The sequence below is a fragment of the Balearica regulorum genome, chromosome 3, assembly GCF_011004875.1.
Source record: "Balearica regulorum gibbericeps isolate bBalReg1 chromosome 3, bBalReg1.pri, whole genome shotgun sequence".
NCBI classification, from domain to species: Eukaryota; Metazoa; Chordata; class Aves; order Gruiformes; family Gruidae; genus Balearica; species Balearica regulorum.
This window is the reverse complement of record NC_046186.1, coordinates 94,425,664-94,448,091: the sequence shown is the minus strand read 5'-3', so window position 1 is coordinate 94,448,091 and position 22,428 is coordinate 94,425,664. Positions and strand designations below refer to the sequence as shown.

At 40.0% G+C, this 22,428-nt stretch overlaps 1 long non-coding RNA gene across 1 annotated transcript; it reads right to left on the bottom strand.

Annotated features, from left to right (window-relative positions):
• Positions 1-8,555: 8,555 nt before the first annotated feature.
• On the bottom strand, positions 8,556-19,157 carry LOC142601070 (uncharacterized). The gene is made up of 4 exons (XR_012834651.1): positions 19,083-19,157; positions 18,314-18,498; positions 15,634-15,735; positions 8,556-10,587 (listed from the first exon to the last, which is right to left on the bottom strand). It is a non-coding gene; the product is annotated as an uncharacterized LOC142601070 (long non-coding RNA).
• Between the last annotated feature and the right edge of the window lie 3,271 nt (positions 19,158-22,428).

Genomic DNA, 22,428 nt, shown 5'->3' with positions numbered 1-22,428 from the left:
TTTCTTCTTTTACTAACTGCTATTCTTGCATTATTTTTCTACTGATAATGTATGTGTTTGAATGTGGGAGAGAATAATCAAGGAAACAGATTTGGAAGAACAGATTTTATTGACACAGCTCAGACTTTGGACAGTACACATTATTTGATGGCAGCTCTTCATCTATTTGCCTTTCTATGAGAACAGATAGACTTGCATATCTCTTTCAATTAGAGACAGTGTTCTGCTCCCATCTATGCCAGGAAAATCCACCAAAACTCAGTGGAACAGTACTGGCAAAAGACCTTGGACTTAAGTGATTTACTTCTATGAAGAAGAACCTGATGAAAGAGAGAATACAGAAAACATAGTCCATGGGGGCTAAGAATAGTAGCACTGCAGTGCTATACATTAGTGATTCTTGTCTTGTAGGTTGTGGACTGGTGGCAGTCTGAGAGACGTGGACATTGGAAAGTGGTCCATGAGATGATCAGAGAGGAAAAATTAAAAAACAAAGTTGCTCTTGCCCACAGTCATGCAAGTGAGCAAACAAAATGGGAGGAAGTAAAAGGAATAAAAGAACAAAGTTTAGCCTAGTTCGTATTTAGTTGTAAATGAAAAACATTGTGGCAACACTACAAAAGATGGTGCACTGGATCTTCCTCAGACAGGGTAAGTGCCCATGAAATTTTTTTGTAAAGGCTAAATGGCATTTTGACTAAAGAAAATGGTTGATATTATTATGCAACACATTGAGAAGAATCAGCAGCACCCCTGTTGTGATTAAGTCTATGATTATTACAGTTCAGGACAAATACATATAGCAATGGCTGATGCAGAAAAAGTATAAGGAGATACGGAAGACATGTTAACAGAGCCAGGCTCCAACCTATCTGTGACAAGAAATTCTGCTTTAGAAACCAGGGAAGAGATTTGCTGCCAATATTATTCACATTGCTTTGTTGAAAGACATGGAATTACATTGATTTACTGGTAGAGGTCTTGCCTCTTATTGTGGAAGTGACTACTGTGCTTTTGTTTGCAAGTATATGAACTGCTTCCATTCAAAAAATGCAGTTTTAGCCTCTCCTGCATTGTAGCATATCAGTCAGACAGTTTTCAATGAAACATTTTTCATAGAGAAATACCAATTCTTGTTTGCCAGAGAAGTTCCATGCTAAAGAATTTAAAATTTTAAAACAAGTAGTGAAAACAAACTTGTCAAATTATGTGAGATTTTTGTGAATTACATAACTGAATATTCCTTTTTGTTTTAACATTTAAATTAATTCATTGTGAGAAGGAGGGGAAAAAACCCCAAGAGTTTGTCCTGATTTTTATTTCACAGACATATGTTGTATTTATCATAATTCAGGACAGCAAAAAAAAGTAAACTATCTTGAAAATTGCCTTGGAACAGAGAAAATAGCTATAACCAGATGCCACTGAGCTCAAAATGTATCCACTGTCTCCCACATCACAAGCACATTATCTCCCAGTCTTATATTGCCACACGAGGATATCAGCCACAGGGGAAATCATTGTATCATCCCCTCCCTTTTCTATCACTCCATTAATTGCTCCGAGACAGCAACTTAAGGGTTAAAAAAAGAAACTTTATCAGGGACTTTGTCTAAGAAGTTTTCTGAGAACTGTTAATTTGCAGCATGCTATTTAAAGAAAACGTCTGCTCATCAGAGGATAATCTCAGAAATCTGTGGGTTTGCAAAGTGGCAGGTACCCAGCTCTCCCTTGGCTGAAACCAGCAGAGAATTACTTTCATATCTACCTCCCACGGACAGGAGCTTTTGCCTGGGTTTTTCTGTTCAGTTCCTCATGACAAGGCATTTCAGGCCACACATTTGAACTTTGTCAGAAGTGTCTTTATACATTTAAAATGAGGGAAGCTGAGGCAAGCGCTAAGGCTTTCAGTAGAACTGAGACATGGGTACGTGTTGTCAAATACTATGAAGGGTTGGTCTGGAGGCTTGTGCTCACTATTTCCAGGCTCAAATATTAGTGTTTTCTGTTAGCACAGCCATGCCATCCCTTCAGTCATTCCTGTTGTCCCTCTTTGAACATTTCCTGGCTTTGCTAAATACCATTTCCAGATGAGAGGACCAGAATTGAACAGTTTTTCAAGCTGTGGGAATACAAGGGATTTAAGCGTCTAAGTTATTTTATAATCCAATAAATAAATAGTAAGGTAGATTAATAGTGATGTGCAAGCCAATACAAATCAGCATGGCTTTGATCGCTGATCTATGGCTGACATGCCAAAACTTATTAATGTCCTCAAATGGATGTCCTTGTCTGGTTCATGAGCCAAAAAACTGCAGACTATGTCCATTACTGGCTCTCTCAGGCCTGCAGGTTACCCCTGATTAATTTTGCCTTTGATATTTAGTACAAATCTCTGCTCTTGGCAAGTACCTGGAAAGGGCATAGTGTTTACTATACATAAATTTAACTAGGCATTTTTCAGGCATTCAAAACCATAAAACTTGTGTTTGCATTTCATTAACCTAATCATTTTGTCTAGTAACATGAGTATACTTCTACTCATCTATCTCCTCTGGTTTTACCCAGATGTAAACTGAGGGTACAATTCTACTGTTACTAATGCCAGATCTCTGCGTTCTGCATCACAAAGCACACAGATAGAGGCAGTTCAAGCAGGGGCACATTTCTACACTTTGCACGGGCACTGCCAGATCAGCCGGACTAGACAAGAGGACCTTATCTCTGCGTGCGTCACCTGCAGCTGGCTCCTATTTCAGATTGCCGTCCAGTTTTTCCAGCCGGCTGCCTTGGAAGCCACGCTGTTTCACATGGGGTGTTTTCAACAGCACTCCAGGAAGGAGAGACGAAAGGGAGCTGAGTTATTCTATTCACAAGGCCAGGCAGAACCTCAGGAAACTCCCTGTCAAAAGCAGTTGTACGTCACACTTCTGTCACCATTTGCACCTCAGCCCTGTTCGGTTTATCTCCACAAAGGGCAATCCTTGTAGCAGAAGCAGCAGGCACATGGACCTAGTCTTGTTCAAGCCCTACAAAGCTGTACGGAAATTACCTGTATGAGGAATGAGCTTTCTTATTCACTGTGAACCGCACTCAGCTGGAAGCAGTACATATGAAGACGCAAGACTGACCCGCGTCTCTCTCTTTTTCTTCTCTCTCGTGTAACCAGTAGTAGCTTGCTTTTCCATGCCAGGAAGTAGCGGTTGCTGGGACTGTTGCCCTCTGCCTTGCTGAGAGCTTAATATTCCTGTTTGCACCTTCTCAGCTGCTTGCACTCTGAGAGGAAAAATTATGAAGGATGTTAGTGGGAATTCTGATGAGGTGGTACTTTGCAGTCACCCGTATCTTTGAGAAGTGTTCAGGAGCAGCTCAGCTGAGGGTGAGGACAGTGTGACTTTGTGTTCTCTTTGTCTCAGGGTTTATCTGCAATGGCCCTGTCTTTGTTGATTGAAAATTATTCCTGATCTGCATGATGTCAGGGTGAGGTTGGCAGCCCGCAGCAAAAGCACTTCACACAATGGTTATGTTTGCCTGCTTTACATTTTTTCCCTCAGTAAGCTTGGCTAGAATCTCTGCCTCCTAAAGCAGCAACAGACAGACCTGATCACTGAATTGAGGACAGATGAATAATAACTAATAATAAGCTCTGCAGTACAGCAAGGGGCCTGAAAGTAGAAACCTCTACATCAATAGAGCTGGAATGGAAAATTTCATTAATGAAAAATTGGTTTGGAATTTATGCTCGTCTGTGCGAGCAGCTGGGCTTGCTGGAAGCACGGGGGATGCAGCTACTTTATTAGTTAGACCTTTTCCTCTCCTCCCTTGTTTTAATTAAATGAAGACATTTGATACGAAAACCTTTTAACATCTCTCCCAATCACCCGTAGGTACGGGCAGGAAGCTCATCCTGCGCTGAGTGTTGCTGGCAGTCACTCAAGGGCTGGTTATTGCCGCTGTCAGCAGCAACATGTGTCATGAATTCAGGCAGACTTTTGTTCTGATGCCTGTATTCGCAGGCACAAGAAACTGCACAGAAATCAGAGGGCATTGTAATAACTCTGCTTCCTCCTGCCCTGCTTCTGCTCTCAGATCTTGTGAATTCATTGGAGTAAGTCAGCTAGGTATAAAATGCTTAAAAGACAAAGAACTCAAGATATACACCTATATAAACACTTGCATGTATGTATATAGGTATATAAAAATGCATGCATAATATACAAGAAATATGTGTATACAGAGACGATTTTGGCTGGCGTCTACCCTCAAATACCTGTTCAACATACATGTCCCTCCGCAAGCCTTTGCAGTGTTGAACAGATAGAATTCTTGCACTTCCAGTCCATTCCAGTATATTATGTGTCATTTTTGTTTGGTAGTAAATTTGAAGAAGACTTACAAGCTTGCCTGCTTTTTACTTCTACATAGTGAATTAACTGCTAGGTCTTCAATGCGGTTCTTTTGCTTTTACTGTGCTTAGTTACAGACTCGAATCAGAGTGATTGGCCCAATTGTCTCTAGAACATAGAACTGGCATGTAGTAATTGTGTTCTTTTCAGTTTTTAAGTGTTTGTATGACATCCTAGCTCTGCCAGAAAATCTAATAGGAAATAATAAGCCCAACTGAGCTCTGTGTAGCTCCGCTGAATTTAAATTGAGCTACCTCAAGGAAAAATTAGGGTTTTAATTATGATTATTACTCTGTCTTATTATTTTCTCTTCATAATATCATGGTGATTTTAAAACATAATCAATAGACACTTGTCTGGAATCCTACCGAGTACAACGCAAGCACACGAGGGACAGGAACTCCATTTGTGTAGCAAATGTACAGCTCAGCAGAGCACATAAATCTACACAAAACTCAAGGCATACATTTATATTCTGTTGCCTTATTTGGGACTTAATGGGTACGTCTGGGTACTTTGTCTACTCAAGTCCTGATAGACAAATTCAGCACTGTCAGTGACAATGAAATATGGAAATGTTCTATTACCCCACACACACCTGTGAGACCTTCTGGTTTCTACCATAACCCAGAAGCACAACCGCTGTAAGAAGGATTCTACCATGATATTTGATTCACATAGAAACTGCGCTGGAGAAATCTGGTCATGTTGAACACATAGTCCATTTTTTCTCAGATATGACATTTTCATATAAGCGTTATGTACCAGGTGCTCATGCAATGTACAGCAAAGCGCCTTAAGAGGCAAGTGAAACAGTAACGTGACAAACATATTCTAGGCAAGTAGCTGGGAACACCACATAAAAATTTCAATCATCAGCATTATTTTATGCTAGGTTTATGCAAGTGTGGAGTCAGACCTCGCAAATGTGGGATGTGATAGTTCTATTCTGATCCATGTGCCTATTCATATGATACTGGCATTAACTCATACTAAGTTAGAAAGCACCGTTCATTCACGTTCTGAATTTGTCCAGCCCCATCTGTGTCACTGGCATGATTTGTTACTTCTTCTGGACCAGAGCTTGGCAGAGGGATGCACCTGTTTTTCATACAACAAATTCCATTTTCAAGCCACTTTGTAACAGCTGGGAGTAATTTTCTGTTATCACATTTCTATATAAATAATGAAACAGTTGAGGAAATAGGTCACAGAATGTTGGGTGGTTGTCTAACTATCACAGTTCATAGGCAGTCTAACAGAACCGTGGGCAAGTGGTTTTCTTTGTGAAAGTACTTCCTCAATCATGTTCCACAGGCCAGTGGTTGCATGTGAATTTAATTGCTTGGATGCTTGGCATGTTAAGAAAAAATCCTTTTCTTCATTTTGGATGCATATGCTGGTAGTGGAGTTAGTAGCAGAGAAAAGACTCAGAAGTTTAGGAGCTTCTAGTGCGACTTTAATACTGTGTTTGTTGGTTATCTGTGAATAATGTGAAATCTGAGACTATTTCACCACTGATTCACAAATTAAAAATGGGAGCGTGGGCTAAATGCATCAGATGAAGTATTCATACTGCATAATTCAGGTATTGGAAAGGCAATATTCCCATCAGTTTCAAAGGATTTGTTGTTTGTGTTTTGGTTTGCCTTCGTCTCTCTTTTTTTTTTTCTTCTTTCTTTTCTCTTTGCCTTTTCTTTTTACATAACCCTGCTCTCATCACTAGATATATAACAGCTTTTAGCTCTGAAGAAATAACAGTCGCTCCCGCCCTACATATCAACAACCTTTGGTCAACAGATTGATTTAATATTTCACGGTATCCATACTCTTAGTTTATGATTGCGGGGAAACTGAGGCAGAATCCCTTTAAAACCTTTTGATGCAGTTTCTATATAAAGAATTTTTTTTTTTACTAGCACTTCTCTTCTTCAGTGGGAAAAGAATGATCATATTTTATGGGCAGTAATACATACAATCCCCATATTCTCAGGGGGGCATTTGATATTCTTTCTTAGTGTTAAGAGAAACGACTGCAAAAACCCTGTTGACAGCTCCATTATGTTTAGCTCGCTATGAACCAGTCTTCCAGTTTTCAAACATGCCAGAAACAAGCGTGAATATCCTGTTATTACTATGCATGGGGAAAGCACTGAAAAAATGGAGATCTGGGTCAGCAAGGCTTGCGCACATGAAAAAACACTCCTTTGTGCTTCAAACGTAAGCAGCAGATCACTCCTAATTTCTTATTTAAAGAGATTTTTCCAATCATTGCAATGATTAAGAAGATGAGAAGAACTAAATCAGACCCAAATCTTCTGCCTAACAGAGGAGTCTGTGGAAGCTATAGAAGCAGCTCACTGCAAGCAGATTTGGGAGCAGTCTTCTGTTATGTTTCAGTTTGATCTCTAATGATTACAAATAGGCTTAAAGTTTAATGTCCTTTTCAGAATGTGTTAGCGTTCACTGTTACAGTTGTGGCTGTGGTTCAAGGTATTATTTGCAAACATGTATTATAGTCATGCGTTGGCATATCCTGATGCAATATGAAATTTAGCTGGGAAATATTTCCAAGGTAACAAGGTCATTTTCCTAAAATCAACCACTTTCAAGACTGACTTTTAATTTTCAAGGTCTTCTTCCCACAATTAAATAGAAATTTTTCAGTGCATCATTTCCTTTGCCCTTCTCCCCACTCTACGCTCTCCTCAGTACTCAAAAGAAAAATCAAAGAATAAATGTTTGATTTAAAAATGTCCATCTGCAGCCAACAGAATGAAAACTACTTTGATTTTCGGGAGAACTTATGACTCATGGTCCTGGTGTGCTCAGCTGGAGAGATAGGGAGAAAGGAAAACATCGTTCACTGCCTTTCCCTGATTTTTCAACCAAACACTCTTTATGGATTTGGGAGGTTCCCCCCAGGCAGAAAACCTCCAGAAATGTCTATCTCCTGTCCATGTATTTGTCAGGTGGGGATGGTTCCCCAAACAGCTCAGAATTTGTTGCTTGCACTTTTACCAGTGGCTAGTCTAGTAAACATTCTTTCAGATTTTCTATATTACTGTATTTTAATGCCTCGTACAAATACAAAGAGCAAGTGCATTTTGATCAGACATACAGCAGTGACTCTTTCTTTATCACTGCCAAGTTTCTACCACTGACATAGGAAGTGTGGTGGGGATAATCATCAGGTACAAACTGGGGGTCAGATCACTGGTGTTTGGGGCCCATTAGAGCACCAGTCTGCAAGATCCCAAAGTTAGGAGCAGAGATTGAAGATCCAGAGCCCCAGCAATGCCCAGGATTTTGGTAGAGACCCAATTAGCAGCGTTCACGTGCACATCTCTTGACCCGTAACGGGGCTGATGCCCACAGCCCCGTGAAAGACAACCTGAGGTCACCACATCTGGATCTGTGGCTCACTCATACAGGCTGCCAGGGTGGAGTGACCGAGGGTGAGCATCAGCAGCCAGAAATCACCACGAGACCCAAGCAGGTGGTGCTCTGAGCTACCCCAATCCACATCTCGGGAGCTGCCAGGAGCACTCACCTGAAACACAGGTGCTCCTGCCACATGTGTCCCTGGCTGGGCTCCTTGGCAGCTCCACAATGACAGCAGACAGCTGGGCTGTATAACTGGCCCCAGGAGAAGGTTAATCCTCTCTGTTCAAACAGCTGGATGCGTGGTACTGATGCCGTACTCAGAACAAAGAGGAAAAAGAGCAAAGGGTTTAATCCGCTCTGACTCAGCAGTGTTCTTTTATATACAGAAGGCAACTTGTTGATGAAAACAGGTACTGCAGAGTGATGACTCCTCACTCGCTTAATTTTGCCTGTAATTTATGAATAATATGTGATTTCAAGACATTAAAGAACAGTATAGCTAATCCAAGGAATGCACATTTTTTTCCACAGAGTGCTGTCTGACCTCTTGTGCTAAATATTAGTAACTGAACACATATCCAATACACCATACGGGATTTTAGAAATTTAATACTTCTACCACCAGTAATACATATCAAATAATGCCTGCATATACAGAGGTAACCCTAATTCTTCCTCCAGGGTAAGCTTTGTTTACTAAAGAAAACCACTTCTATCTCCTTTCCTTCACTATGCAGGATTGCAAATTGCAGGATTTGCAGGATTGCAAATCTATATCAGTTCATTACAAATAAAAGAGTCACTTCCTTCTGAAGCATCACAGATGTGCAACAGAAACTACTGATCATGATGCACCACTGATGCCTAACAGGGAATGAAACAAAACATGGGCTTAATTGTAAAAGCTTGGGAGCCAACAGATTTGGCATTTCTACTGAAATGTATCAATTCTCACTCAACCTTTCATTTCCTGTGACTGTGAAAGGAATTTTTGCTATTGACTTCCATGGCAACAGAACCAGGCTGCTGATGTCTTTTGACTCAGTTTCCCAGACAATAAAATGGAAAGGACTTTACCTCTTTCATGGGCGTATAAACACACAAGTGCTGGCCCTGCACACTGAGATCCGTGTATTTGATTCCAGAGTGTTATTGAATCTGATTGATGCAGCTCATTACTGGGCTGTAGGCCAGACCAGCTTTTAAGTCCTTTTCCATGGCAGCAAATTTTGGCTGTATAACAAACACAGCCATACTTATAAGCAGATCTGTCATAAATGCAACACATCTGTGATCACAAAAGCGTAAGTTTATAGAGCAAAGCAGAAGGAGTGGTGAGGGGGAAGGACCAGACCCCTGTTGTTGGTGGTGGTAAGCCCTGGTCAGTAGGGCACATCTTCTTGTCCCATGTGAGGGCGGACTTTACATTTCTTTCCTTGCTGTCAGGTTGCTGCTGTGTCTACCCGTGAAACATCTAAGCAGGAACATGTCTGCATGACTGGTGCATGAGGGTGCACGCTTATCCATGGGTGGATTGCAAAGGTGCTTGAGGGGAACACAAGCACTCAGATCACATTGTAATATGAATTCTCCATATGTGCTTTAGCTAATGATAATTTCTTCTTTGTTGGGGATATTTACATATTCTACTCAGTTAAAAGAAAAAAAAAGAAACCACAAATCCTTTCAAAACTTAAATAAGCTTGACATAAACAAGGCCAAGATAAAACTCATATTCAAAGGTATTGGCAGGAGATTCATGTGGGGTAAAAGACTGTTGGTTCATCCTGTCTCACTTTCCAAAACATTTTTATTACTGCATTACTTTTCCCATTTTCTATATCTTCACTCTTGCATAATGTAGTTTAAGGAGTGGAATTTAGTTTACTTCAGCCCTAGGGCCCCACCCTGTCATGTTTCATTACATCAGGTTTTATAATCATCATATATATTTTTCACCCTAATCTTACACAAACTGTTCTCTCCTGCTTTTTGCATTTTAATATACACTTTAGCTTCTGCAAATTTCTTTCAACTTTCTATCGATCGCCTGCGTTTATGTAGGACCTCCAAATATTGCTACTTTGCCATGGAAAATTCAGTGGCACAGGTACATAACTATGATAACTATGACCTTGTCCCAGAGCTGACACAATATGGAAACCTGACCTTCACTTATGCTGCCACGGAGGGGCTCCCTGATGATGCAGCTTTAGCAGTTCTCAGCACAAGGAATAGCTGAGTTTTTCTACTCCTATGTGACCTGCAGCTCGGCTATAAAAAATGTGCCATCTGCTGAAAGGTCGTGCTCTAATTTAACATCCCTGAGGACTACTTTTTCCATTCAAGCTATGTCTACATCGCTAAAGGCATCTGTCTCAGGGAGCTATCCTGAGCAGCCAGGCATAGTACCATAGAATGGCTCGTATGCAGAGTGCACAGCGCTGACAGCTTCTGCAGAAACTTAAACTTATTTTTATCACCTATTATGAGCCCCATATATTCATGGGTCCTGTATAGGCACCCTTGGGATGATTACTATTGCATATGTGATTTATGAATTCAAGGTGCCTGAAACATCACGGCACACCAAATGTGTTTTTCATACCATGATTTAAGCATGTGTGACATAGGGCATGGAAAAAGTGGTAGCATGGGAAATGGGGGTACAAGACCTGTTGAGGTAATGCTGAAAGACTTTGTGCAGTAGAAAGAACCAAGTCCAGTGTGGAGGGGTCCAAACTGTTGTCCAGTGAAGGGCCACAAAGACGATTAAGGGATTGGAGCATCTCTCCTATGAAGAGAAGCTGAGACTGCTCAGCCTGGAAAAGAGAAGGCTTATGGGGGAAATCTCATCAATATATATAAATACCTGAAGGAAGGGTGCAAAGACGGATAGAGCTTCAGTAGCACCCAGTGCAAGACCAGAGGCAATGGGCACAAATTGAAACTCAGGAGGTTCCCTCTGAACATCAGGAAACCCACTTTCTCTGTGAGGGTGATCAAGCAGTGGCACAGGTTGCCCAGGGAGGTGGTGGAGTCTCCATCCTTGGAGATATTCAAAAGCTGTCTGGACATGGTTCTGGGCAACCTGGTCTAGCTGGCCCTGTTTGAGCAGAGGGGTTGGACAAGATGACCCCCAGAGGTCCCTTCCAACCTCAAGCACTCTATGGTTCTGTGCAACCTTTACCAGGATTGAATTACCTGAAAACACCGTTCAAAAGAAATTAGATTTCTAGACATGTAGTAGAAAAAATGATGCTTATTAAAGACAAAACAATTTAAATGTTTTTAAGTACATAACTCAGTGCAGAAGGCTGAAAGTTTAATCTAAAATTTGAATGTGACAGAGAATATATAAGTTAGTAAGTTTCCTGGGGAATTCACAAGTCTGGCCAAAGCTCATATTTTTTATCTGTTGGCCGAGCATGCCTGGCTAAAATTAGGACTGATTTCTCTTCACCTCTGAAATACCGAGACATAAGACACTAAAGTAAAACTTGAAAGCTTTACAAAAGAAGAGTAATGATTCCACATTTGCAGCAAAAATTAATTTTAAAATCATGGCATGAGCTACTATCTTGATTTTGTAGGGAAAGATGGAAGTCATCAAAACAAAGTTGGTAATCAATTTCATCTTTTGCAAGGAAAAGAAAGAACAGAATGAAGGAAATGCAAATAAAAAACATGACCCCTTAGCACTGATTGTGCTGGTAAGACTTTTCTCTGTGGTTCTCCATACCTGTCAGCACCCTCTTTAAGTGTAAAACATAAGAGTAAAGTATTTTTTAAATGCTTAAACTACATTTTATTTTATCTTTCTGCGGAGATGCAAAGTTTGCTGGCAATTACTCTCTACCCACAGCTTGCAGGATTCATGCCAAAACCCTCCTCCACATGGGGAGGTATTTCAGCTGCTTTTACTGAAATCAGCACATTTACTTTAAAGTTGCTGTGGCCTTTAATCGAGATATCTTCTTTTTGTATTTTGTTTTTTTGTTTTTGTTAAGCTGACACAAAGGGCAGAAGTTCACATCACTGAATGAGAAACTTCCCAGTTTTTCCTGATAGTTTTGTAGTCATCATTTTTTCTCAGTACATCCAGCATTATACATCCATCTATTCATATCATTCTTTTAGCTATCTACCCATGCATATCCATACCATATACATCTACTATCTATGTTCATTCATTTATTCATGTAAAGAGGCATTCATCATAAGAAATCAAAATGCCTTCCAATGCTACAAGTTTTGACAGTATTTCCTCTCTTACGTTCACTACCATGGAAAGCTGCGAATATCGGGGTAATTTGACTGAGATCTATGGGCTAAGATTTCATGAGCTAAGTAACACAAACCCTGATGGATACGGTGCAGCATGAGAATCAGTTTCAGGCTGATCTCTCCTCTCTGTTTCCATTGGGCAGCCTCAGTGATGTTAAAAGCTTTTCTAATACTAGTTTTCTAAGTGAGGTGCCACAAGGCTAGTAGAGAGTTGTTGATGGGAAAAAGGATGGAAACTAAGACATAGGACACACAGCTAAGCAGTGTACAAATCTCTGCTCAAAGACAGCTAGCTAACATTAAAGGACAATCACTGTTGCAAAGAAAAGTACTGGTGATGGGCAGCTGGCTAACATCAAACACAGAAATGCTGTTCAAAAGAATCCTCTTTTAGTGAAGCACTCTTTTAGAGCATGAGGATGACCAGACCAGTATAGACCTAACAAATCCTGAACAAGGACCTAAAAGGAAAACGGTACAGAGAGCACTCACAGATGCAGTATGTAAACCTATAAGTAGCTATAATCTTGATGCTGCTCCAGAAACACACTTCTGTGAATGTAATAAAGAGTAATTTCCCTTAAATTGAATCAATCTGTTCTTAGATCAAAACTAAACAATTCCCAGAACTAATCTCTATCAATCTCTGTTGTACTGTCCATTGTCTACCTAGCAGATTCTCCAGCCTTCCACTATCAATTTCCTTCAATGCATTTAAAGAAACTATATACATATATTCATAAAACCCAGTTTTCAATCAAAGGCATGTGGTGAAAGAGATGATGTTTAAAATGCAAAATCAGAAGTGGTTTGTATTTTCTGCAGGAGTCATATGAGGTCCAAATTTAAATCTAGCTTTCAGTCATAAGACATCCCCATGGTACAACAGTGAACTGTATCACCATAGCTGAATGTCCATACCACTGGAAAGAACTTGTTATACAAACCCAGATCTGAAATCCAAATCTAGATACAAGAACCTCTCTTGTCTTCTTACTGGCCAAGAAGCAAGAATGAGTCAACTGATAAGGATAAAAGGACAAACCAGAATTGCGGTCCAACACAGAAATTCTTCCTTCCTCTTTTTGTATCTTCATGTCTTTAGTATGTCCATCATTATCTCCCGCTGTACTTTTCATAGTAAGTCATACCTATTGCTTCTCAGGGGAATCCATCCAGGATTTCTTCCTGAACCCTATTCTTTATAACTGATGCCTCTCCCTCAGACCCATAGCCTTACAGTATGGATATTCTTCACATCAGCATGATTTCTGGGGCGATTTCCTCTGATCTCCTCTGAAGTAATTTCCTCTTACTTTGTTGTTCGAGAATGAAGGACCACCAAAATGTTTGGCTAATTTTTTTGTATTTCTGGAAACAGCAGGAATGCCTGGGAATGAAGATAATTATGGGAGATAATTTGCCCAAGAGGGGAAAATGCATTTTCTGAACAGCGATATGAATGTGCAAGGGAAGAAATCAACAGTCAGTAAAAGCTGATGCTTGAGCCTGCAATCAAATACAGGGGCAAAGGTGTTTACTCCATTGCCTGAGATTGTTATTCAAATGATGTTATCTCTACTTGTCTCCAAGTTTATGCTTATCAAGAGGAGGAGCAGTATGCCATGTTGACTGCTACTGAGGCAATTTCAAAAAATGCGTGCTGAAAGAATAGTCATACATTCCTCCAAGGAAGGATTTTGTTGTAGTGGTTCCAATATTTCTCAGATGGGACAAATTTTCAATAGCGCAGGCTCTCTTCTAAGAGTACAGCCCATTTCCTTCTGTTTGTAAATTCACATGCTCTGTAGCCAGAAAGGACCACTATGATCATCTAGTTTGAAAATTTTCGCACAGAGGCCATGGAATTTTTTTTCCTAGAGACTGGACTAAAGGGTGTCCAAAACTAAAAATTTGCCTGAAAGACTCTAGGCAACAGCAAATCTATCACCCCTCCATGGAAATTCTTCCAATGTTTAATTAACCTTAGTGTTCAAAAGTGTGTTTTATTTCAAGCTTGAATTTGTCTGACTTCCAGCAAATTGGATTTCATTATATCTCTGTCTGCAAGACTGCAAATCTTCTCATTATCATAGCTTTCCATGTCTAAGGACCTCTACAAAATAACCAGGTAATCCTTCAATCTTCTCTTTGATAAACGAAACAGATTAAACTTCTTGAAGTTCACATGGGAAGACTTTTCCCAGTCTTTTTTTTTTTCTTTTTTTTTTTGGCTCTTCTTTAAAGGTTGTGTATTTAAGTGATTTCAAAGGGTGGCAAACACTGGGTATTGTCTTCCTAGCAAGTAGTAAACTTAACACAGGGCACACTGAAAATTTCGAGAGTCCACCTCAGGCATCACTAGGTGCTAGTGACCTCCTCTTCTTAGATTGCAACTGCTGTATCAGAAGCTGTAAGTAGGAGCTGTGGTTGGGGAGAGAAACATCCAGCTGACAGACATTAGTTCTGGTAGGATTTCCTTGCCTAAACATGGGTGTGTAGTTCTGTTCAGATTGCTAGGAGACATCCCACAGCACCCAAGCTGCTCTTCTGGAAAGGTTTGAGTTTCTCATGCATCCTGTGTCATATCTACTGGTCCCAGGAAGCTGAATCCAATTCCTTAGGATACTTAAAATGGCACATGATTTTTTTTCTTTTTTTTTTTTTAATTTATTATTAATTGAATATCATCTTCTGTGTCATGTCAGAGTAATTCAGAGAAGTTATGAAATTTAAGAGTACTCTCAGGATTGTGTCATTCTACAGGCTCTCTACCGCTGGTGAATTTTACCAGGAAGATATAACAAAACAATCAACCAAAAGGAGTAGAGTCTCACCTATAGATTATCTTACTAGTAAAGATTTTGCTTGTTGATAATCTTTACTAACTCTTGCATTTCCAGATCTGCTAGTGAGAGAGTTTTAATCCACTTAAAGTGTGTCCTGTTCATTCCATATATTTTTTTTCCCCTGCAAGATGCCATGTGGTACTAAATCAAATTCCTTGGAGAAATCAAACAAATTCACTATATCAACAAAGTTGTTTTCATTAACCTGACTTGTAATCTTGCCAAAAAAGATTAAAGGTTTGTTTGACAAGGCCTACTTTGCACAATACTAAGTTGCCTGATATTATTTATATTACCTCAATAATAAAGTCCAAAATTAATTATTCCATTAACTTATCCGTCACTGAATCAGCCTAAGTGGTCTACTGTTCACTGGCATATCTTCTTTTCCTCTTTTAACATATATAAAGTATATAAATGGCAGCCCTCCAGCAATTTAGATTTTTTTCTTTTTCAAGAGTTATTAGATATTAACATAAGCTGTTTACAAAACTCCATAGCTTATTTACTACTCTTGAAGAAATTATTTTAACCTGTTGATTTAAAATGTTTATTTTCAACACACGCTGTTAAATACTGGCCTTTTTGTGGAGGATGAGCCTTACTGTCTATCTCCATTATTGCATGTCAGGTAAATCTCCTTGTTTCTATCTAAACCTTCCCAGGCAAGAACAAAAATCAGCACTGAGAAAAACAGTTTATACATGTGCATGATGGATGTAATTCTGAAGCTTCTCAGGGGCAGCCAGGGAGCATTCTTGGGGTCTTCTCTGTTGTCTTTCAAGTCATCACTGCTCCTGAAAACACTTTCACAGGAGTAACAGTATCATGAGCAAGCGCTGTGCACCAACATGTGTTGTCTTATACCTAAGGCATAGGACTATAAATTTAAAATTCTGGATTCCATTCATATCTCTCTCTGACTAGCATGGAAAATATAATTGCCTCAGCTCATTTTAACTCCTTGGTGCTCATTGCCTCTGTCTTTACCTTTTTTCTGTCTGTGCATTCAAACTGTACGCTTTTGGGGACAAGAGTGGTCTTGTGTAATCAGTAATACCTACTGAGCTCCTATTAAAATTAGGGCCTTAATGTGGTACCTCAACACAAATAATTGATAATACCAATGACTGACTGATAGGATAGGGTAGTGATGGTATAACTCAGATGAACTCCCTTAGATCCTTACATCTTTCATCTCATCAGAGAGCTCTCAAAACACCACAGCCAGTTGGTTACAGAGAACATGCATCTCAGCTGCTTGTTTGAAATATTAATTAGAATGTAAAGCAGATGTGATCCTTGCTACCTGCTATTTATTGGTTCTGGATAATGATTTCTGCCTTCCAACAGCAACCTAAATACAAAGTGTTTTGCAAAGCTCAACCATATCTATAATTTATTATTTTAATTTTTTTTCTTCCTGTCTTTCTTGTGCCATCTGATGTATAGCTTTTTCTTTTTTTTTCTTTTCCTATGTAAGTGGAAAATTGAATGTATTACTTTTTTGTATAATTTTTATATATAAGAAATAAAAATGGTATATACAAATTTATAGTTAACAACACAAGCTATGACAAATCCTTCTTCCTCAACATCCTAGAAGCAGTTTTCCCTATTCCCTATACTGCGCCTAAGTGCTGGAACATGCACTTCGCCCAGGATATTTTCAAGGAACCTCTGCACCCAAACACATATCTCAGCAACAAGCCTTTATAAATAAAGGACCACGCAGCCAGCAAAACTCTTGTGAAAACACATGTGAAAATCAAAGACAGCAGATATGAATATGCATTTAAGATGAGCGTGAAGGACCAGTCTGGAGATGACAGGAAAGGCACTGTTACAGCCACAGACTGATTTCTTAGAACATGCATAACATGCTAGTTAGTGTGCTACAAAGAGGAATTTAGACCTTGAACCCTTTAAAGGAAGTAGGACTCAAAGTTAGCATGAACTCTTCAGGAGGTAGAACTAACCTCCTCCCATGTCTTCAAATGCCTTTCTTCTCAGCCTTCTCTCTTCTAGCCCTTTGGCTTCAGCTGTATTTGCTTCAACTCACTACTTTAAAGGACCCAGCAGGCCACATGCAAAGGTGATGTTTTAAGTACAGAGGATGTGAGCAGCACACTGGGAGGCTGTTACGAGTCTAAGAACTGATCTGTTCAACCTTATTCATTTTGAAGAGCTGTTGACATCAATGTGATTACTTGCACGGTCCAAATATTCACCAAAGTTATGGCTGCACATTCCAGGCCAGGATAGAGACATCATTCTGCCCTCTTACCCATGCTAAGAATTTCTTTGATATAAAATAGTCATATTCGGTAAAAATGTTTGTCCTGGTACATAAAACTGTCAGACTCTATATCTCTATAGCATCAAGACAGCCCAGTCACTTCTGTGGGTTGACACAGTACCTGATTCTTAAGACCATTTATTATACCAATATTAAGCTTCTTGTAACTTGCTTGTGTGCCTCAATTTTAACATGTAACATATATAAACCTACACTCCTGCACAAACTTTGTCTAGAATATTAATTTCTAGCCATTGCAGCTCCAGCAGTATGTTTGCAATGTGAATGAAGATCAGTGATTTACCAGTGCCAAAATTAATCAAATGTATTTTGATGAGAGAATAATTTACTTTTTTTCTTTTTCTCAAAAGCATTTAAAAAATAGATGAGTTTTCTACAGATTCAAGATGAAATTCAGAAGTCATAACTATGAGGAAAATAATGATGTTTGGTGTTCATTTGTGAAGTAGCAACAGCAAGTTCTTAGAGAATTCCCAAAACAAAGGGCAAAAAAAATGGCTGAAGACACTAACTGCATGGATGGATAAAACCCAAAACAATGGCATACTGATAAGAATGGTTGAAACAAGAGCAGAAAGGGAAAGAAAGGTCTCTCTGCTAAATAAAGTGTGATATAATATTGATATGGTGTGTCCTTATGGACATTCAAGGCTCTCCTTGTATGGTGCTTGGAACAGCTGGAATTAAACGTTACAGGTTACCAGAAAAGCCAAATACAGTGGCTGGTTTAGGAAATTCCTATGCTGGAAAAGTTGCAGAACTCTAAAACTTAGATTGGATGGGGCAAGATTGGGGTATTGAGTGGGACAGGGCATGGTGGGAGGAACATAACACTGTATCCTGGCTTCAGAGCACGTTTAGCCCAGTCTTCTGTCTTCAGTAGCACTCAGTAGTGGAAACCTAGGAAAAGCGAGACCAGGACAAGAAAGTATGATTATTTTCTACTCTAATGTACTTTCTACTTGTCCATGAATTTTGTGGTTTGTTTATTTAGCAACCATCAATTAATATCTCCACCAAGTTCCTCTCCCATCTTCCATTGAGCCCAAGAAAATTCCTTGTACCTGCAACATCCTTTGGCAAGGAGTCCCACAGCTCTGTTGCATGGAGAAGATCTGATCATGGAGAAGCACTTAGTCCTGCCATTGCACCAGCAGTATCCCCTAGCACATGTCTTCAGAGCATCTTTTACCAAGAAAGAGGTGTTTTAATATTCCACAGTCATGTAGAAATTCCTAAGACTGGAATGCTGTAAGAAATGCAGATTGATTGTGACAAGAGTACATGGCATAAGTCACAAACCTGTGTATCTACCTCACTAACAGCACATAGCAGTAGCAATTTTAACAATCCCAATAACATCATGCTTTTGGAGACTAACACAGCTTTATTCTTCACTTTCTTTGACATTTGAAAAACTCAGCAAGCTCTAAGGCCAGAAGCAAATTACCTTGCAGCGGGACTGGGGCATCTCCTTCTGGTCTGTGGTTATCACAACCCAAAATGGCTGTCAGCAAACTCATTTTTCACCTGCTCAGTGAATTGCACTGCTCCATTTCTAAGGTCAGTGATCTCAGCCAGGGAAAGGCTAATTGCTAGTAGCTACCACCTGAGATAAGACACATATGCCAACAAGTAAGCCAGTATGTATCAAATGGGCAAAGAAAGAAAGAGAACCCAGTTAGCATCAAATCATCAAATCCTATGAATCCTCCGTATCTACAAAATACCCAGTTGATTCACTTTCACTGCCCCACCTTAGACAGTAGAATGTTAGACGAGTCAAATATTGTGCAGCCATAACACAGCAAAAATGACTGCACAACTTTTTACCTGAACTGGATAAATTCAGTTAGATGGTAGGTGAATGCGCAAATGCAAACAGTTCTGGCAATACCAGCACAGTCTGAAGGCAGAACAAGAAATTTTTAGTTAGCTCTTTGCAAATAGTTTCAGTCTCAGTGGGCATCATGACCACGTGAAGATGCCAATTTATTCGAGCTATAACAATATTGCCCTAAAGCAATGCTGTTCTGCAGCAGTTAGTTTGACTTCCACTTAAACTCTTCCTATATACCAGTGGTTTGGCATCATTTAGTGAAAGCAAAATCACATACAGTAATTGTACTTCTCCCATCAAGAAATTCAAATGTGTTTTCATACTTGATATTGTCATGATTTAACCCCAGCTGGCAACTAAGCACTACACAGCTGCTCACCCACTCCCCCCTCAGTGGGATGAGGGAGAGAATCAGAAGAGTAAAAGTGAGAAAACTAGTGGGTTGAGATAAAGACAACTTAATAGGTAAAGCAAAAGCCACACACGCAAGCAAAGCAAAATAAGGAATTCCTTCACCACTTCCCATGGGCAGGCAGGTGTTCAGCCATCCCCAGGAAAGCAGGGCTCCATCACACATAACGGTTACCTGGGAAGACAAACGCCATCACTCAAAATGTCCCCCCCCCCTTCCTTCTTCTTCCCCCAGCTTTATATGCTAAGCATGACATCATATGGTATGGGATATCTCTTTGGTCAGTTGGGGTCCCAGCTGTGTCCCCTCCCAACTCCTTGTGCACCCCCAGCCATCCCGCTGGTGGGGTGGGGTGAGAGGCAGCAAAGCCCTTGGCTCTGTGTGAGCGCTGCTCAGCAGTAACGAAAACATCCCTGTGTTATCAGCACTGTTTCCAGCACAAATCCAAAACACAGCCCTACACCGGCTACTGTGAAGAAAATTAACTCTATCTCAGCAAAACCAGCACAGATATTAACCAATAATAACAAAAAATTATGACCATTTATGGACAAATTAATAAATAAAAGTTTTTTTAAAAAAGAAAAATAAATAAATAAAAGTTTAAAAAAAAAAAAGAAAAAAAGAAAAAAAGAAATGAAAAAAGAACCCCCAGCCAAACAAAGTCCAGACTGATACGAAACCTCATCTATGCAGTGACTTGAGCACACATACTCAGACTCTATGACTTAGCAGGATCTGTGGGTATCAGAGCACATGATATCCATGGGCACAATGAGACCCGAATATCAGGAAAGCATGAGTTACGGATTTATTATTATGTTAATTTCTCCTTGACTCCTTAAGCAAAGTGCAATTCTTATCTTAGTCTGTTCAAATTAGTCCTGCAATGAGAACATGTCCTTGAATAAAAGACCTACTCTATTAATATTTTTTTTTTTTTTTAACCTGGTATAGTGACCAGGACTGTAAAATGATGATTACAGTGCCCAAAGGTGGTGCATCAATGAAGGAATATTAGGATCTTCCTGTATAAGTAGGGTAGAGGATAATGCTAATATTCCATAAAACAGATTGCAAGCTCAGTCATGATGGCATGAAAATGAGATGACATCACTAAAATAAATTGCTGTTCACAAGATTAGCTGGCCAATAAGTTATTTTTCAGCCTAGGCTAGGAATGGGTAGCCAGGGAAGAGTCCAAGTAGACTGGAGAAATAAATAGCTCTGTTATACCAAGCACAGATGTTGCAGCAGCCCTGGAAACATTTTGCATTTAAGAGCACATTGTAGGGACCCACACCAAACCTTGGGTTTGAGATCAGCTTCTGTCTCTCTGCCAGTTTTCCAGCAGTATGATTAGAACAAAACTTGCTGGAATCTGTATTACTTCATGTGTTATCAGTACTCAGGTTAAACCTACATGTTTCCAGCTTGTTCTGTTGACCCAATAAGCTCTCAACCTTTCCCTTCAAGAAATCTCAACCACAAAAGCCAGAGCAAGGAGCTCCGGGGTACCACCTTGAAGTGACTACAAACGACTCGTTCATCTGTTTGTGTAGAGGCCTGAGCGCTCTTGAATCCCATTGAGATGATTAAGGACTCAGCACCTCAGAACAACCAGCTTGCGTGCATCACAGGCTGGGCACACAAGGAAGGACCACAGCATGCAGAACCGGGCACGTGCTGAGGTCTCCAGTGATCCTGCAGTAGGGAAGGGTAACCAGGCCTCAGCTAGCTCTATTTGGTATACAAAAAAAATAATATCCCAAAACAAAACATAAAAACAACAATCAAAAACAATGGATAGCTCCGAGTATGTTGACTTACATTTTTTTTCTCCCAGTTTTCTGAGCCATTAAGAAGGGTAATACTTAAAGTTGTGAAACTTTCTAAGCTTTGCAGAGCTCTTTGAGAACCTCAAACAAAAAGTACTACACTAGCAAAGGGGACAATTATATGTTTGTTGCCTGGAATTCTGGAGCAAGCTTGAGTGAGGCTGCTTACAAGCGTGAGGCTCTTCTGAAGTTAATACAGGAGGAATATTCCAAAAATGTTGCTCACAGACTCGGAGTCCAGTCCTCCTATCACTTACATCACTGCCAGTGCAGAATAACTCAGACGACCTGACAGGAATGGAAGCGTAAGTCAAGAATCATTTTCTCCCTGAACAAGTCAAAATACCAGCTCTGTCTTCAAACATCTGTAGCCCCAATATTTTACTGCCTATAATTGGATGAAAAGAGAGCAATATTGTCATGTGAAGCCTGACTTCATGCTCACTAATAGAATCCTCTTCCCGGGGTTCCCCGCTGCTCCCAGCAGGCTGCAGCTCCACCAGGAGCTGTGCAGGAGACGATCCCTGCAGCAGCTTGGGGTTTGGTGGCTTGCTTTTCTTGCCTGTATTGACACAGTGCCACTCATCAATCCTCTCTAGGATGCAAACAAATAGATTATTCTTATTACATCAATTATATACTCCCTAATGAAGCCAGAGAAAGTGCAGCTGCCAGAAAACCCTTTCTTTGCAAAGACCATGCAGGAGCTTTTTTCCGGATTTTCTTTCTCTCTTAGATATTATTTCTGCATGAGTGTCCCGTTCTGTGTTGGTAGTGACACCTGGCTGGCTGATTACTAGGGCAGAAGTTATTTTAATTCATATTACTCCAGAGTTTCTGGTCCCTTCCAGTTGAGACTATCCATGCCTATCCATATTTTTGCTTTCTGGAGCTAGTCTTGCAAAACTGAAAACCTGTTTTCTGTGATAGCCTCTCTGACATCAGTATTATTACATGAGGAATGTAATCTTATTCGTGTGCTCAAGCCTTATAAAAATTACCTGAGTTACTGGTGCTAGAGTGTGCTTTACTCTTACATTGTTGCTCAGGCAATAAGAACGGAACGTGATATCATCCAGACATCATATT